Raw genomic sequence first — 14,206 nt, 5'->3', positions numbered from 1 at the left:
ATATAAAAGCAGCTTTTTTCTTTCACTGTTCTGGGCAAGTTAGTTAACCTTTCAAGAACAACACCTGAGAAGGGGAGAATTTCTTCTCCCCTTTCTTTCCTCCCCCTGCCAGCTGTTCCCATGGAGCCCAATTAGTAACTTTTCTTATCTTAAAAATGTAGACATCTCTGTGAAGCCCAGCTCAAGGCCAGAGGCCTTGTTTGCACATTTCTACAAACTACTATACTGGATAGGTTTGTGAAAAACTAGTAAGGGGGTGTCCAGTACCTGGAGTGCTGATTTCTTCCTGGCCAGTAGCCAAGTAAGATAGGGCAACATGAAAATAGGAAGTTTATCTACATTGAACTCTTTGGCAGAAACTCTTTTGCTGACAGTCCCAAAACCAGCCATGGCGAATATTTCTGGAGAAGCCCAGTTAAGACTTTTCTGTGGAGAAAGTGGGTGCCACTTCAAGATGGTAGAAGAAAGGTAAAGAAACATATCTACCCATCACCTGCAAGCTTCCTCTTGTTCCTTTGTGATCCTTCCTTCCTCCCTTCCTCATCACAAGGCAATCATGTCAGTAGAGATTAATTTGCTTTTTCTAGAATGTTATGTAAATTGAATTATATAGTATGTATTTTCGGGAGGTTGATTTTTATCACTCAGTATAATTAATTTGAGCATTTTTTTAAATCCTGGTTGCTGTGTGTACCAATGGATTGCCATTTAAAGGAATAAATATAGCTGCCATTTTGTAAAACCTTGGAGCACATTTTCATGATTGCTTGAATCTGCATTCCCATATTCCAATATATCCGACAGGGAGATAATATCTGAAATATATAAGAAGTTTCAAAAACTTAATAGCTAAAGTAAACAAAAAAAATATAAAATAGGCAGTAGCTCTGAATAGATATTTCTCTAAACAAGAAATACAAATAACCAACAGGTACATGAAAAAAATGTTCAACATCAATAATTATCAGAGAAGGCAAATCAAATTCATGTAAATGAGACATCACCTCACTTCTGTAAGAATAACTACTATCAAAAAGACTAAAGATAACAAGTGCTGACAAGAATTTTGGAGAAAAGGAATCCTTGCATGCTATTGGTAAAATTTAAATTATTACTGCCATGATGGGAAATGGTATGGAAGTTTTTTTTTAAAAAAAGGAACTATCACTCCTAGGTATACAACCAAAGGAAATGAAATCATTATTTGATGAGATATATGCACTCCTGTGTTTATTGCAGCATTATTCATAATAGCCATGAATGTAAACAAAGTAAGGTTCCATCAACTAATGAATAGAATAAGAAAATGTCACACACACACACACACACACACAGTTTCTATTCAACCATTGAAAGAATGAAATCCTTTCATTTGCAACAATACAGATGGAGATAATTAAATCAAGTGAGGTCAGCTGGACATAGAAAGATGAGCACTATGTGATCTTACTCATATGGAATGTAAAAAGGTTGATAGAGATTGGGGGTAGAATAGTAATTACCAGAGGCTGAAGAGAGTTGGGGGGCAGCATGGAAGGGGGGAGGATGATCAATGTTTCGGTTAGATAGAAATAAGAAGTTCTAGTGTGCTATTTATTGAACCATAGGGTAACTGTGGATAGCAGATGTGTACTATATATTTGAAAAAGCTAGAATTAAGGATTTTGGATTTTTCAGCATAAAGAAATGATAAATGTTTGAGGAGACAGATATGTTCAACTTGCCTGGGTGTTGGGGTGCATGCATATGTTATGGTGAGATTGCAATAAATCACCAACTCAAGCTTTTTTTTTTAATATTTTTTAGTTGTTGATGGACCTTTATTTTACATGATATATTTTATCATATATTTCTAGCCATTTATGTTTCTTCTTTTGAGAAGTGTCTGTTTAGTTTTTTTGCCCATTTACTAATTGGGCTATTTGGAGGGGTTTTTTGTTAGTTTTCTTCTGGTGGTAAGCTTTTTGAGTTTTTTAATATATTCTGGATATTAATTCCCTGTCAGAGGAGTAGCTGGCAAAGATATTCTTCCATTTTGTAGGCTCTCTCTTCGAGGTCTTAATCATTTCCTTTGCTGTGCAGAAGCTTTTTAATTTGTTACCATCCTACTTATTGATTCTTGGCTTTATTTCTTGAGCTTTAGAGGTCTTGTTGAGGAAATCAGTGCCTGGGCCAATATGACAGAATCTTGACCCTATGTTTTTTGCTAGCAGTTGCAAAGTTTCTGGTCTAATTCCTAAGCTTTTAATCCACTTTGATTTGACTTTTGTACAGGATAAGAGATAGGGATCTAGTTTAATTCTCTTGCATATGGATGTCCAGTTTTCCCAGCACCATTTATTTAAAAGGCTATCTTTTCTCCAACATTTATTTTTGGCACAAGGATCATATGACTATCTGTGGGTTTGTTTCTGTGTCTTCTAGTCGGTTCCTTTGTTCTATATGTCATTGCAGTTTTTGTTACTATCTCTCTGCTTTGTTCTTCTTGCTCTGGATTGCCTTGGCTATTCTGTGTCTCTTATTCTTCCAAATGAATTTTAGGATTGTTTTATCTAGTTCTGTGAAAAATATCTGGTATTTTGATGGGAACTGTATTGAATCTGTATACTTTTTTTGGTAATATGACCATTGGGAAAATATTAATTCTGCCTAAGAACATGAGAAATCTTTCCATTTTGTGAGGTCTTCTTCAATTTCTTCAGTTTTCTATAATTTTCTTGTGAAAAATCTTGTATAGCCTTGAGTAGATTAATTCCCAAGGATTTTTTTTCCAGGTTGTTGTAAATGGGATTAGTTTCCCTGATTTCTTTCTCAGCAGAATCACTGTTGGAGTGTAGGAAAGCTATTGATTAATGAATGTTGATCTTGTATCCTGCTACTTTGCTGAATTCATTTATCAGCTCCAGAAGCCTTCTGGTGGAGTTTTCTTGGGTCTTTTAGATATAAATCATGTTATAATTTGACTTCTTTTCCTGTTTGTATCCCTTTAATTGTCTTCTCTTGCCTGATTGTTTTGGCTAGAGATTCATGAATTTTATTGAGGGTTGGGGCTGTAGCTCAGTGGCAGAGTGCTTGCCTAGCACATGTGAGGTACCAGATTTGATCTTTAGCACCACTTAAAAATAAATACATAAGATAAAGACATGCTATCCATCTACAACTACAAAAAAAATTTAGAATTATATTGAATGGGAGTGGTGAGAGTGGACATCCTTGTCTTGTTCCTGATTTTAGAGGAAATGCTTTCAATTTTTCCATTCAGTATGATGTTGGCTATACATTTATCATATATAGCCTTCACAATGTTGAGATAAGTTCCATCTGTCTCTAGTTTATGCAGCATTTTTAACATGAATGGGTGCTAGATTTTATCAAAAGCCTTTTCTTCATCTATCAAAATGATTATATTCTTGTCCTTAATTCTGTTTATGTGGTGAATTACACTTATTTATTTGCATATGTTGAACAATCTTGCATCCCTGTGATAAAAGCCACTTGATCATGTGTTGGTAATGCAGTTTGTTAATATTAAGGATTTTTGTATCTGTGGTCATCAGGGATTTTGGTTTGCAATTTTCTTCCCTTGATGTATCTTTGTTTAGATTTAGTACCAGGGTTATACTAACTTCATAGAATGTATTAGGGAGTGTTACCTTCCTTTGAGTTTCATGGAATAATTTGAAAAATACTGGTGTTAGTTCTTCTTTAAATCTGGTAGAACTCAGCTGAGAATATCTGGTCCTGGGCTTTCTTTGTTGGAAGGCTTTTAATTGCTGTTTCAATTTTATTTCTTGATATTAGTCTTTGTAGGTTTTCTGTATCTTTCTGATTAAATTAAATTTTAACACATATTAAAAATTGAATTAAATTTTAACACATATTAAAGTCATATGTGTCTAAAAATTTCTATCCTCTAGATTTTCCAGTTTATTGGAATATAAATTTTCAAAATAATTTCTAAAGATCCTCTGGGTTTTAGCAGTGTCTGTGGTGATATCGCCTTTTCCTCTTTAATTTTGTTTATTTGGGTCTTCTCTCTCTTTTTTTATTATTTTGGCTCAAGATTGATAAATCTTATTTATTTTCAAAAAACTGTTTGTTGCATATGTCTTGTGTGTTTTATTTTATTCTTGATTTCATTAATTTTGGCTCTGTCTTTATTATTTCCTGTCTTCTAGTGATTTTTGAATTAGTTTATTCCTGTTTTTCTAAGGCCTTGATGTGGAACATTAGATTATTTATTTGGAATCTATTTTTTAATAATGTTATTGTATTTTTTATACCTTTATTTTATTTGTTTATATTTATGTGGCGCTGAGGATCAAACCCAGTGACTCATGCATGCTAGGCAAGCGCTCTACCACTGAGCTACCCCCAGCCCTGGAATCTATTTTTTAATGTAGGTACTCAGGTGATAAATTTTCCTCTTAGAACTGCCTTCATACTGTCCCTGAGATTTTGATATATTGTATCTCTGTTCTCATTTGTTTCTAAGACTTTCTTGGTGGGGCATGGTGGCCCATGCCTGTAGTCCCAGCAGCTCGGAAGGCTGAGACAGAAGGATTGTGGGTTCAAAGTCAGCCTCAGCTATGGCGAGGCTCTTAGCATTCAGTGAGACCCTGTCTCTAAATAAAGTACAAAATAGGGCTGGGGATGTGGCTCAGTGGTTGAGTGCCCCTGAGTTCAATCCCCAATACCCCCTGCCAAAAAAAGAATTTCTTCTGTCATTTCTTCTATGATCCATTCCTTCCCCCCCACCCCAGTCATACATTCTTTCTTATTTATTTATTTATTTATTGTTTTAGATGGACACAATACCTTTATTTATTTACTTTTATGTAGCGCTGTGGTTGGAACCCAGTGCCTCACACATGCTAGGCATGTGCTCTACCACACCCAGCCCCTGATTCATTCTTTTTTTTTCCAAGAGTATTGTTTAATCCCCATATGTTTATATGGTTTCTATTATTTTTCTTGCTATTGATTTCTAGTTTCATTTTATTATGCTCTGCTAGAATGCACAGAATTATATACATTTTTATTGTATTTGCCAAGACTTACCCCGTGACCTAGAATATGGTCTATTTTGGAAACAGTTCCAGGAATTGCTGACAAGAAAGTAAATTCAACTGTTTTGGGGTGAAATATTATATAGATGTTTGTTAGGTCTATTTAATTTATAGTATTATTTAGGCCAGAAATATCTTTGTTGATTTTGTTTGGATGACCAGTTGGTAACAAGGGTATGTTGAAATCATCCAGTATTATTGTATTGGGATTTAATGTCAAGAAGTATTTTAATACAGTTAGGTGCACTGACATTTGGGACACACACATTTATTACCATTATATCTTCTTGTTGGATTGTTCCCTTTACCATTATGTGGTGGTCTTCTTTGTCTTTTCTGAATAATGTTTGCTTGAAATCTGCCTTGTCAGATATGAGCACCACTACACCTCCTTGGTTTTGGACTCCATTTGCATGGAATATTTTTTCCATCCTTTTACCTTCAGTCTGAGGGTGTCTTTGTCTGTGAAATGAGTATCTTGCAAACAGTGTATAGTGGGATCTTGTTTTTTTTTTTTAATTCAGTCTGCTAATCTGTATCTTTTAGTTGGAGTTAGAGATACAACACATTCAGTGTTATTACAGATAAATGTTTGTTTTTTCCTGCCACTTTTATTTGTTTGCTATATTTAATTGTCTTGATTTTCATTCGGTTCAATGCTCTTCTAGTGATCTTTATGTATATGGGAGCTTTGGGGTTTGCTTTTGTGTTCCTCTGTGTGCAATATGTCTTTGAGTATTTTTCCTAGTTCAGGATTATTGGTCATGAATTCTTTTATCATTGTCATAGGAAGTTTCATCAATTTAAAAAGATAGCATTGCTGTATATAGCAATTTTGGTAGGAAATTGTTTTCTTTAGAGCTTGGAATATCTCATTCCAGGCCCTCTTTGATTTTAGGGTCTGAAATGACAAGTCAGAAGTGAGCCTTATTGGTTTGCCCCTATATGTGACCTGATGTTTTTCTCTTGCATTTTAAAATATTCTTTCTTTATTTTTTATGTTAAGCATTTTGATTATGATGTGTCTTGGAGAGGTTCAGTTTTGATCTTGTCTATTTGGGGTCCTGTATACATTCTGTATGTGGACATCTATCTCATTTATAATATGGGGAAATTTGTCTGCTACTGTCACACTGAAGATATTCTTAATACCATTAACCTGTATTTCAGGTTCTCTTCTATTCCAATGACTCTGAGATTTGTTCTCTTGATATTGTCCCAGAGTTCTTGTATATCTTGATCGTGGTCTTTTATTTCATTGCGTGCTGAGTGTTCAAGTTCACATATCCTATCTTCAATGCCTAAAGTTCTCTTTTGTATGCAATCTAATCTGTTGGCCATGTGGTCAAGTTAATTTTTAATTTGATTTATTGTGTCTTTCATTTCCAGGACTTCTGTTTAATTTCTTTCCAATATCTCTATATCTTTATTTGAAATGGTCTTTCATCTTCTGTATTTGCTCTCTTGATTCATTCCTTAGATCATCTTTTACTTCACTGAACATTTTAACAATCAGGTTTTTTTCAGTCTTTCTTTGGAATGTTATTTACTTCTATATCTTTTGATTCCTTTGTTGGGGGATATTGAGTTTTTGTGGGAAATTTTGTTTGCCTATTTCCTCATGTCTTCAGAGTTCTCACATTAGTTGAGATGGGTTCCCTTTCCTCTTTTGTATGCATGTCCTTTTGTATGTAGTTATATTTTTTATTCTGGGACTTCTGTTTTTGAGATATGAGTAGAAGATCTTAGGTCCTCCTCTTATTGTTCCTACTTGGGGCCTGGTAATTGGTTTAGGTTTTTTTTCTTCCCTATTCTATGTGTTGAAGTATTGTCAAGGTTCTAGTGGGGCTAGATCATGTGTGGAATGAGGTTTGCTATTATTTGGGTGAGTTATGAGTATTGCTTGGCAGCATAATCTTTACTCTGAACTTGAAGGGAACTAACCACTTCCCAGCCCCTTGAAGAAGGAAGGGTTGTAGCCAGGAATAGCAATAATGTTAGCAACAGATGTATAACCTTAAGATAAATGTCCAGCATCTACTTTCACATCTGTAACACTAATTACCACCTGTATAGGAATATAGGTCAGCATATAACATCAGTACCAACAATAAACAACCATCAACTAGATCAGATATTAAACAGTAGGTATCTACTACACCATCCACTGTATTAATAATAACAACAATAAGAATGGGGTAGGAATTACATAAACTATATAATTATAACAGATGATGGAATTGCAGTTTTCTTTTTGGTACTGGGGATTGAACTCAGGGGCACTCCACCGCTGAGCTACATCGCCAGCCCTATTTTGTATTTTATTTAGGGACAGGGTCTCACTGAGTTGCTTAGTGCTTCTCTGTTGCTGAGGCTGACTTTGAACTCAAGATCCTCCTGCCTCAGCCTCCCAAGCTGCTGGGATTTACAGGCATGCACCATCATGCCCCACAATTGCAGTTTCTTGAGTGAAGAGAAAATAGGGTAGGAAGGTAAGGGAAAATTTGAAATGTTTAAAGAGTGAACATAGGAGAGGCAGGAGATAGATAGCAGATGACAGCTATATAGAAGGAGGATTAAAAATAACTAAAAGTAATAAAATAACAAAAGAGAGGAAGAGTTAACAGGGAAATGTAGCTATTAGTGGGGAAGAGAGTAAAGAAGAGGCAATAAGAGGAACAAAAACCAAGGTACGGGAGCTGGGGTTGCAGCTCAGTGGTAGAGCACTTGCCTACCATAAGTGAGGCACTGGCTTTGATCCTCAGAATCACATAAAAATAAATAAAATAAATGTATAAAAAATACAATAACATTATTTAAAAAAAAAAACAAGTAAATGTAAGATCAAAACAGCTCAAACCCAGATCAAAACAGCTCAACCCAGGTATAATTTTATCCTACCTAAGTCAAACCAAGGCTAAAAAATGGTTGAAGAAGAAATCAACTAAAAGAAAGTAAAATTATAAAATATCTATATATTTTTTAAAAAAAAAATTTTAGTTGTTGATGGAATATTTATTTATTTATATGTGATGCTGAGAATTGAATGCAGTGCCTCACACATGCTAGGCAAGTGCTCCGCCACTGAGCCACAAACCCAGCCCATATCTATATATTTTTGATCTGTCCACACAGTGAGAAAACACACACACACACATCACACAGAATGAAAAAAAAGTAAAAAATAATAAATGAAATTTTTAAAAATTATAATTTTAAAGTTAGAAAGATTTTTCAAAATGGAGGGAGAATAGAAAACAAATAAAAATTTGAAATAAAGGGCTTGTTTCCATCAAGGTAGTCAAAACCATTGGCAAGCACGGATTTTATTTATTTATTTATTTAAAGATAAGCATCTGTTTTATTAGCTTTTGTATTGCTGCGTCCAAATGACCTGACAAGAAAAACTTAAGGAAGGAAAACTTTATTTGAGCTCATAGTTTTAGAGGCCTGGTCCATGGTCAGCGGACTCCACAGCTCTGGGCCTGAGGTAAGGCAGAACATCATGGCAGAAGAGTGAGGTGGAGGAAAGTGGCTCGGGACATGCCACCAGGAAGCAGAGAGAGACAGCTCCACTAACCAGGGACAAAATATATATTTTTATATTTACTTCTGGGCTCTGTAACCCTTGTGTTCAGTCCAACCCTTCTGTATTCCTCACCATGCTGCCAGCTGTGTGGCTAGGAGCCAAATCTAGTTGAAGTAGCTTTCAGCTTCCCGATTCCCAGTACTGGATGGGATCCCCTGGGAGTGCTGACAAGTTGTGTACTCCCACAGTGGGCTAGTGCCCAGTTCTAAATTGGAAATTCCAGTAGATGAAATTTAGTCTTAACTGACCTTTGCAACTCTGTCAGTGGGTATTGCAGATTTGATCGATACCCTCTGTTGCTGGGGAGATGCTAATCTCTGCTGAACATCTGAGTCTTGGCCTCCAATAAATTCCATTTTTAAGGTGTGGAGTCTAAACCTCCATGGGTTTCACATTCACCATTATGGATGTGAATTACCCGGGATCAGACCTGCAGTACAGATGCTCCTATCTGGCCATTATTGGTGTCTTCTCAATCACTTTTATGGAACACCAGCAACAAGGCAAGCTCTCTCTCTTTGGTGTGCCAAACATGGATACCCTGTGAGCCTCTTTCTGTCACACTGGTCCGGACATACTCTGGGTCCCACAATAGGCAACTGGTGGGTAAAGGTGGCAGTTTCTTTTATGAGTTCCCAATCGCCTGCCTCTCCTTGCTGCCACTGTGCTTACAAATGGTTCCTGTGCTGGTGACCTTGGTTCCCCCCAGACTATCCACTAGTGGGCTGAGTTGGTTGCTTTTCACTCAACAACTTCCCTCATTGACTCTGGGTCCATTAAGATCAACCTTCCTCTCTAATCCATAGGTTCTCTGAAGCCAATTTTTTCTCCACTGTACTTACCTCTCTCTTTCTGTGCTCCCTAATCCCACAACAGCTGGGGTCACCATTGATGCCTGTCAAGCTGGCATGTTTCTAAGGTGTTATTTACTATATTATGTTTCAAGTCTCCAATATTCTGTGTCTCTAGGGCTTCTTTTACTGTCTGTACTGAATTTCAGTGAGTTCCCTTAGTTACCCACTTCACTGAGGAACAGTCTTCCTGTTTCTTGAGCTAAAGAACCACTGGGAAGTGTACCCATCCTCTAATCCATCATCTTCTTTCTCACCCAGGCTATCTTTGAATGACGCAATCCTCTTGTCTAGCCTCCCAAGTAGCTACAGGGACATGCCACCATGCCCAGCTATTTGTGCATTTTATAATTGTGTTTCTCTTAAGTAGAAAGTGTTCTTTAGGTACTGTCAGACACATATTAATATGTGTATGTGTATGTATGTTTGTGTGTTTGAATGGCATCTTCTCCTTTTTATACATCTTACCTTTTTAAAATTTTCTTTTGGTGATGTCCAAATTATAATTGTTTTCCTTAGTTCTATGGATTTTTTTCCTAAGAAATCCTTATGTATTTCAAGGTTACAAAGAATTTATCCTACCTGGATGGTGGCATGTGTCCATGATCTCTGATATTGTCTGGTCTCTATTTATTTCTTCTGTGATCTTTATTATCCCCTTCCTTTTGCTAACTTTGGACTTAATTTGTTCTTCTTTTTCTAGTTCCTTGAGGTATAACATTAGGTTGGTTTTGAGATCTTTCTTCTTTTTTATTTATTTATTTTTTGAGACAGGGTTTTGCTATGTTGTCCAGACTGGTTTCAAACTTCTGGGACCCAAAGATTCTCCTGCCTCAGTCTCCTTAGTAGCTGGGATTACATGCATGTGCTGCCATACCCAACCTATTCTTTTTTGATGTAGGCTTTTAAGGCTGAGCTTTCCTCTTAGAATTGCTTTTGCTGTATCCCATACATTTTGTTATGTTGTTTTTCCATTTTTGTTTATCTTAAGATATTTTGAAATTTCCCTTTTAATTACTTCATTGATCCACTGTTTAATTTCTATATATTTGTGAATTTTCTGAAATTCATGCTGTTACTGATTTCTAGTTCATACCACTGTGGTCAGGAAATATACTTGTTGTAATTTCAGTCTTAGGTTTACTAAGCCTTGTTTTATTCCCTAACATGCGATCTATCTTGGAGAATGTTCCATGTGCTCTTGAGAAGAATATATATTTTGTTGCTGTTGGATTAAATGTTCCATATATGTCTTTTAGGTCTCTTTGATATGAAGTGCTTGTTCAAGACCAATGTTATTATTAATTTTCTATCTGGATTATCAGTTTATTGTTGATAATGGAATACTGAAGACCCTTACTAGTATTATATTACAAAATATCTCTTACTTCAGATCCTTTAGTATTGTTGGTACATTTATATGTTCTCATGTTAGGTACATGTGTAACTGTTATATCTTCTTGATGAATTGATCCCGTTATAATTATAAAGTACTTCTTTGTCTTTTTTTTTACAGTTTTGGGAAATAAAGTGCATTTTTTTCTGACATAAGTATAGCTACACCTGTTCTCTTTTGATTTTCATTCATGTCTTCTAGCTTCCAGCTTCCATTGTAAGAAGGATGATCATTAATATCATCATTTCCTGATTAGCTGAGAGTACAGGTGTATACCACCATGCCTGGTTGTGTGTGGGTTTTTTTTTAATAATGAATACATACCATATTTTTATGAACAAAATGAAAGAATATAAACCAGACGTGGTGGCACATGCCTATAATCTCAGCAGCTCAGGAGGCTAAAGCAGGAGGATCATGAGTTCAAAGCCAGCCTCAGCAATGGTGAGGTCTCAGGTGAGACCCTATCTCTAAATAAAATATAAAATAGGGCTGGGGATGTGGCTTAGTGGTTGAGCTCTCCTGAGTTCAATCCCTGGTACCCCCTTCCTCTCCCCAAAATGAAAGAATACAAAGTTATAGGACCCTAAACAGTAGATCAGTGAACCAAAGAAATGAGTATACAATTTATGAAAGAACTAACAAATTAGTGTTAAATTTCTTGGGTATGCATATGGTATTGTGATTATGTCCTTGTTTTCAGGAGATCCATGCTGATATGTTAGAGATGAAGTAATATGGTGTCAGCAATTTACTTTTTTTAAAATAATGTTTTATTGGTATAAGTTCATAAATCCTTTTTTTCCCCCTAGTTGTAGATAGATGGCATGCCTCTATTTTATTTGTTTATTTTTAGGTGGTGCTAAGAATCAAGCCCAGTACCTCGCACATGCTAAGCAAGCACTCTGCCACTGAGCTACAGCCCCAGCTCAGCAATTTACTTTTAAGTTGTTCCACCGAAAAAGAAATAGATATGTGTGGGGAGAGGAAGAAACAAAGACCACAAGTGCAAACAAGACAAGAGTGTGGGCTGGGATTGTGGCTCAGCAGTAGAGCGCTTGCCTAGCACAGGCAGGACCCAGATTTGATCCTCAGCACCACATAAAAATAAAGGCATTGTGTTGTATCCATCTACACCTAAAAAATAAATATATTTTTTAAAAAGGAAGTTTTTTTTAAAAAAAAAGAAAAAAACAAGACAAGAGTGTTGCTATTTGGGGAATAAAGGTGAAGTATGTATGGATAATCATAGTAGTATTTTTCAACTTTTCTGCAGTTTGAAAGTTTTCAAGATAGCTGGGGTACAATAATATTTGGAAGAATTTGTAAGAATAATTACAGTGAATGGAAAAGGCAGGACTTTTTTTTTTAGTAGCTGTCTTTGCATAGTTGGGCTATAAATTATTTTCTTCCTATTTTTCTGCACTTTCTCAATTTTTAATAATGAGGGTATAATATTTTGGGAATTAGAAAAATAAGGCAAATGTATTTTTTAAAAAACAGTATATTTTAAAATATGAGTTTATAAGTAGAAAAGGATGCTTTGTTCCAGTAATATTTTGAAATGAAAGGTCTGAGATATTTTTTCTGACAGGATAATGATCTTCATAATGAAAAGGAGCGAGTGATGCATGGATCTGGTATTAATAAGAGAAACCAGTTTTTGAGCACCTTCAAATATCAGGAACTTCACATCTTCAACTTACTTAATAATCACAGCAATGCTGTAAATAGGCATTAATAATCATCCAAATTCTTTAAGAAACGGAATAGTATCTGAAACAAAGTCCGTCTTGGATTCCCAAAGCCTGTGTGTGAATAGTCCCTTTTGGTGAAAAGGAATGTTTCTAACTTCATTTCAGTCAGCTGAACAAAGCTAGGCCAAAAGGAAAGTGGCTCCTGCCGGAGACTTAAAGTCTACTTTAAAAACATAGACTTAAAGAGCAATTAGGAGATGTCTTTGAAGTGTAAATCAAAGCCTTCCTCTCCAGTGCCATCAATGCATTTAGGCGAATTTCTTTTTATTAACATTCACGGCTACCACGTGAATCTGGATGATACCCAGTATAAATAGGAAGAGACTAACACATTATGCTACATTAGCAACTATTTCCTTATAAGACTTTGTCAATGGATAAACTAGGATCTCTTTGAAGACAAAAACCATCAACATCCCCTCAGTGTTGTTCACTCCTTAAAAATCATATTCATTTTCCTTTGAGAGTGTCAAATCAGTAATGATCTCTAAGGATATTAATAAGTGGGAAATTTGTGTTTTCTTTTAGTTAAATTCTGATATCAGAATAAGGCAAAAGAACAATAAGTATTAGGTTTTAGCTGGCTGAATGTAAAAAGCATGAGAAGATAATTATTTTTCATTTGTTAAATGTATTCTTTAAAGATCAAAGGAGATATGAGTTGGCTAATAATAAATAGCAATTCAACCTTTTATTTCAATAATTCATTTTTTAAAAAATTTTTTAGTTGTAGATAGACACAGTTTATTTATCTATTTATTTCTATGTGGTGCTGAGGATCAAACGCAGTGCCTCACATGTGCCAGTCAAGCACACTACCACTAAGCCACAACCCCAGCCCTCAATAATTCATTTTTTTTATAAATTGATGTGTGTTCAAGAAGTATTTTTTTTTTGAGAGAGAGAGAGAATTTTAATATTTATTTTTTAGTTTTCGGCAGACACAACATCTTTGTTTGTATGTGGTGCTGAGGATCGAACCCAGGCCACACGCATGCCAGGCAAGCACGCTACCGCTTGAGCCACATCCCCAGCCCCAATAATTCATTTTTGATTAATCATAAGGTTATCCCAGGTTGGCTTCCTGCATTTACACAGCATGCCTCTTGCTCACTTATCTTCATTTAATTCAGAATGATGATAGGATACAAATTTAACATGGGCTTCAGGAAGATAAACTTTAGAAGGCAGGTAAATAATAACAGAAAAAAGTCACATTACAAATTTCTAAATAAAAAGTAAAAGATTTGGGGATGTTTGTACCATAGTTCTTTCTTGGCACAGGAAATAAATATTGATATTCAATAAACTGATTTAATTAGAATTTAAATACTAAGTAGGGCTTCATGGTAGAGCCTTGCCTCGGAAGCATTACATTCTGGGTTTGATTTCCAGCACTGCAAAAACATTTTAAAAAGCTAGAATTTAAATGATAAGCAAACACTTGTTTCCATATCCTTTAAGAACCAGAAAAAGATTGTAATTTTAAAATATCATAGATCAAAAATTATGATAAATAAAGTAAAATCTAACTTAACAGGAAT

Source organism: Marmota marmota, unplaced genomic scaffold (assembly GCF_001458135.2).
Source record: "Marmota marmota marmota unplaced genomic scaffold, marMar, whole genome shotgun sequence".
Lineage (NCBI taxonomy): Eukaryota > Metazoa > Chordata > Mammalia > Rodentia > Sciuridae > Marmota > Marmota marmota.
This window is presented reverse-complemented; position numbering follows the sequence as displayed.